A 5,743-nucleotide genomic window follows, 5' to 3' on the forward strand; every position below is an offset into this window, starting at 1 on the left:
GACCTCTGGTTTTCAAAAGCGAACTCGCTAACCACTTACACCACTGTGGAGTTTTTGACGTCATCATGACAAATAGTATATATAATAAAGTTCGGTAATGGCAGCGTGACGAAAGTCGTTTCGAAATGAAAATATTGTATTTTATTTCTTTTATCTTCGTAGAAAATGTATTTAGCACTAATTTTTATTATCAAAACGCAATTTACATTTTTATTCAATATTCAAAGCAGTAAGCGAGGGGCTTTTGCAACCGTAAACAGTAAGCGTCTACTGGGCGTCTTTTAAATGATTAATTACTTGTGCATAGAGCACTGAAGAAATCCGACCCAAAACCTTCCAAAAGTACCACGAATTTTCAACTCGATAGTATACACAGTTAGATCTCTCTATTCGTTTTCTTTCTTCACACGTTTAACCGTAATGCGACGCTGTCGGCGCCGCTTCGCGGCGCTGGTAGCTCTGCTATAATTCAGTCATTCCCTTGCCGCAAAAAAGTCTAGAATTTTATATCTAGATCTACTATACATGATATTTAAGATAACAAGTCGGATGTATGATTGCCGTGTAGATATAACCACAGGCGATATTTCTATATGAAATATAAGTTGAAAGTATACCATTCACTGGCGTGATAATGCAATAACGTAGAATTAAACTGTTTACACCCTGCAGTTTTCAGTTGTTAAAACATGAGCTGATATGATATTGCTTTCATTTAAATATGCTATACAGCAGACATTCCGAAACTCCTTCATATTTGCAAATATAAGACTAATTGTATTCGGCTTTTGCTTTGTAATGGTATAACTGAAGGTTTTCATTATTACAGGGTGGCTTTGGTGAGAAGGCTTGGTTGGTTGGTTTTATGGGTGCTGGCAACAGTTTCGTGATGGCACAAGGCTCTGGCAAGCTTTGGTGGATTCTTGGTGTTATTGGTAATGGTTCGGAGGTGCCGGAAATAGCTTCGTCAATGACGGGCTCTATGATGAAGAACTTTTTCGGCGTCTGTAAAATAATTTTGTCTTTTACAAGACTCGTAGCTAAAAGTAGTAACAATATTTGAGCCATCCCATGCCGTAGGTGCGTTGGGTGGGGATGGGCACTATTTGGAGAATGGGTATACAAATATGGTCATCATTGGCTTTGGCCACCCCAACTTTTGGCCGGATATACTAATTTTGTCCAGTTATGACAGTTAAAGGATAAAATACTATTTGTGACAGCACCTTTGATCTTACCATTTAGGATTTGGTTTTTGGGGGTTTTATTTTTTGTGTTGTAGCTTTAAGAATTTCTGGGAAAAAAATATATATGGATGAGGTTTAGGCGATGTTCCCCATTGCCTTCGCACCTCAGCACCCCCCCACCCCCTCCTCCCACACAACACACACACACAACATTGAGATCTCGCTCCTACACCAATTCTTCCATGTCTTCTTGCTGTTATGGTATAATTTGATGTTCTGGCATCGGCAATGCATTTTCAAGCGGATTCAACATGTTTCAACCACATTGGGCAATTGGGGAATTCTTTATTGGCAGTGGAATGGGCAGTTTTGCAACGCTTTGGGCAGTGGATTAAGACAATTTTGGGAACTCATTTAGCAGCGGGTTGTCAAGTAAGTATTATGTTGTAATTATATGTTTTATTAAGTGACGGGTTTGATATAGGTCAAAATACCGTAAACTAAATTTTGACTGTTTTTTGTAATCGACATACAGTACTCAATTTAAAAAAATCGTCAAAAGCGTTGGATTCTAAACATGCAATCTTTTCTTCAAGATATTTAGCCTCTTACATTTGACCTTTAGCCTTGACTTGCGGCTAAAGGGATTCATGCTTTTGCGACCATGTTCAGTCATAAGATCAGCCTGCACTTCGTGCTGTTCTGATCTGTTGCACGTTCGTATTCAGTCAGCTAAGCTTTTCAGCGAACTTCCTCCCCCTCTGAATTTAAATGATATTGCCCAAACTAAATGATGGGTCAGTCTATTTTAGAAATTTTAGCAGGGTAATGTTTAAAAAAAAATAATGTATAACAAACCCAAATTCAATAGAAGGAAGGTTGTTTCGCTTTGAAAATTGATTAGCATATAAACCATGTATATAAACTCTATAACTACATCTGTTACTTTGTGATAGAAATATTGTATTGATGTTGTCATCGTTTTTAGGCTCGATTTTCGAAGAAAAAGTTGAGATATTGTACTGCGCCGGCGTCGTTTTGGCGTCGGCGTCGCCGTTAGTTAAAGTGTCTGATTAGTCAAATATCTATTAATTCAAGTACTGACTTGAAACTTAAAATAGTTATTTTACTATCAAAGTCTACATCAGGGAAGAAACAATCCCATTTCTCTGATTGGAATTTTGTCAGAAAGTATGCCTTTTTTTAACTTAGGATTTTTGGTTAGTTTTTGATATAATCCAAATTACACTTAACAAAATTATAATGGTCTGTTTTTATTGGATTACTATTTGTTATTATGCATGTATTTACAATAAATTTCCATACCGACATTTGAATAGGTTAATGCCTGATAATCATTGATTTATTTTTGGGCCGACTCACGGCCAGCATAACCGCATTTTAGGCGTTTTGACCAATATTGATAGTTTGCCACGTGCAGGGCATGGCACCTATATGCACTTGTAAGTGAACATGTTTGGCATTACTGACGAAAGTCCTACTAGAAAAAACACATAACCTTTAGAAATTGACACAAGAACACGCGCCGGGCTGTCGGAATTTTACAACAAAACTCCAAAATCGGTCACTTCAAATGAATTGTCCCTGGGTTAATTTTGCCAAAAGAGCGCGGATGATAGATAACCAAATCGATTGAATGTTTCTTGTAAACGGAAATAAGGTTAAATTGGAATAACCATCACGAACGCTACAAACCAAATACAAAATCAAAATTCCTTTGAAATTGCAAAAATAATTACACACGTGTCGTAAAGTGTCAGGCTAGAACATTCCGACAGATCAAATCGCGTTGCTTTTGTGTCATTTCACCCTTATAGGGATGTTTTTTCTAGTAGGACTTCGTCAGTAATGCCTAAGGTATAAACGATATTCACGTCTGCATGTTGGTGCACATGGCCAATGCACGTGCAAAATATGTAATGTTAGTCAAACGCTCTAATGTGGTTACTTTGGCATGGTGAGTCGCCAAATAATAAATCATTAATTAGCTTCCAGTACTTTCAAACGTCGGTATGTGAAATTTCGTGTGAATACAGCATTATTAACAAAAACGGTAATACAATATAAACTGACCAATTAGGAATTTGTGGAGTGTATCTCTGTTTTCTATCATGAGAAGCTATTGACCTTGAAACTTAAAATAATCATTTTCCATCAAAGTCTACACCAGGAGAAACATTTGCCATATACTCTGTTTTGAATTTTGGACAAAATTATGCCCCTTCTTAATTAGAATTTTTGTGTTGAAAATTTTTGTTAAAGGCAAATATCTCTGTTACTATTAAAGCTTTTGACTTGCAAACTCAAAATAGTGATTTACTATCAAAGTCTAAACCAGACACAATTCCCATAACACTGATTTTGAAATTTTGACAGAGTTATGCCCCTTTTAATCATAGAATTTTTGTGTTAATGTTTTATATAGTCAAATATCTCAGTTTATATCTTAGCTTTTGATTGATACTTTACAATTATTACTTACCATTCATGTCTACAATAAGTAGAACCAATCCCATAACTCTGATTTGACTTTTGACACGAATTTTGCCCCTTTTAACCAGTGGTTTTTGTTATATTTTTGATAAGTCAAATATCTGTTGCTAATTAAGCTTTTTTTCTTGAAACTCAAATGCTTAGTTTACTTTCTAAGTCTAAACCAGTGAGAGTTATGTTCCGTTTTTAACTGGATTTTTTTACTGGCAAAGCTATAATTCAGAATCAAGTATGAGGAAGTCGAGCGTGCTGTCTTACGGACAGCTCTTGTTAAGCTTAAGCTGAGAATGCATGAACGGACTTTATTCAAACTTTAAGTAACATAGCTTTATAATTTGTATTTTATTATGGAACTTACTACAGGAAGGCCTTAAATGAATTTTAGATCTTTATTTAATAAGAATTCGTTTACTTTATTCAATCTAATCTGCGACTAACGATCGTTTAATTAAAATGCTCAAGTTTAGTATCCTCGTAGTCTTTGATCTTGTATCATGTAATTTTCTTAGGTGTGTTTGGACGACGCCGCCGTGAAATAAGACCACATGCAATGACGTCACGCAAACTACAGGTGATCAGACATCGTTATATGGCCAAACGAGTCCAGGAACTTGATCCAGAAACCAGACAGTGTATGGAGCAATGTAGCGAATGCACACCCTTCCTTGGAGATCAAACGGCATTGATAGGCGGAGGTGAGAATTCCGTTTTCGAGTTAACGCTACCTTCAGTTACGTAACGGCGGTCCTGTTCTAATGATTCCATACCAATCTTGTTTTTGCATTCCCCAATATGATATGTGCCCTTTTGACTTGTGGTATGTAGTTGTCTATAAGATTCTCGAGGAAAACTGTCTTCTGGGAAAAAGCTTGAGTTGTTCTGATATTCCAAACCAGTGTGTGACAACCTGTGAAACTGGGGGGGGGAAAGCACCTACACACTGCTCCAGGTTTATAAATATACTTGAATATTTTGATTTTCAATTATTTAATTCCGTTTAAAAATGATATCCTAAGAGTTACTAAGCAGGCTGGAAATTTTACCACATGATTACTTATAAATTGTAATTAGCATATTTGTTTACGAAACTTTGAACTTGAAAAAACGTAGTTGTGGTAAAATCACAACTTTAAAACTCAAAAGCTACAAAAATGATCATTTAGTTAAAAATCACATAACGAGCATTATGCGCATAAACTTTTATTTGTAGATAAAGACTTTTATTTCATGCTAAGTGATGAAATACTGTGTTTTATCAGTGAGATATAGGCCTAATCCATATCACTCATCGTACCACTCACTGTATATATAGCTTTGCCGATCTACTTGTACATTGAGTATGAATTTTAAATTATAAACTAGAATAACGAATTTCATAACGTTATGCAGCAAGAAATAAAATAAAATGGAACATTATGTCACAACATGTCTGACGTCATGTTCCTTTACGCGCGTTTGTTTCCCGCGCTAAGATTGAAATTTGTTGGCAAATGCATATCTCAACATGATTAAGCATAAAATGGGAAGAAAATTTGTTTCTCGCGAATATAGAATATCTCAACTCAAAGTGAGAATGTTCATTTTCACTCGCGCTCATGAAAATATTTGAAATTGTCTCGCATTTCAGTGAGATATATTCCATACACTCTAAACAAAATTAATATCCTCTATATAGGAACAGTTTTCACACGTTTCATGAACATGTTTATATAATTAAACTAAAACCAGTTTCAACTTTCATATCAGTTTTGAATAACACCAGCTATGATTTTCAGTGTGTGGTGATCAGATCTTACTTGACCAATCAGCATTGTCGGGGAGGTGATGATACCCACATGCAGGCGCTCTTCTTTGCATATGGAAACCCCCTACATGGGACAACCCTATGTCTCACAAGTATGTCTTGTTATGTAAAATTTACATTTCAAACATCTTTGTGGACCGAAGCCTCAGTTTCAGTCGTTTTTTTTCTCTCAGTAATTTTAAAAATTTTTCTAACAAAGTAATATTTAATAGAGTAGGGCCTACGTAATTTTTGCACG

General features: G+C 35.7%; 1 long non-coding RNA gene across 1 annotated transcript; it reads left to right on the forward strand.

Moving 5' to 3' along the window:
* The first annotated feature begins 1,554 nt into the window (after positions 1-1,554).
* On the forward strand, positions 1,555-5,521 carry LOC128548320 (uncharacterized). The gene is made up of 3 exons (XR_008366946.1): positions 1,555-1,619; positions 4,211-4,396; positions 5,477-5,521. It is a non-coding gene; the product is annotated as an uncharacterized LOC128548320 (long non-coding RNA).
* The last annotated feature ends 222 nt before the right edge of the window (positions 5,522-5,743 follow it).

The sequence above is a fragment of the Mercenaria mercenaria genome, chromosome 14 (assembly GCF_021730395.1).
Source record: "Mercenaria mercenaria strain notata chromosome 14, MADL_Memer_1, whole genome shotgun sequence".
Taxonomy (NCBI): Eukaryota; Metazoa; Mollusca; class Bivalvia; order Venerida; family Veneridae; genus Mercenaria; species Mercenaria mercenaria.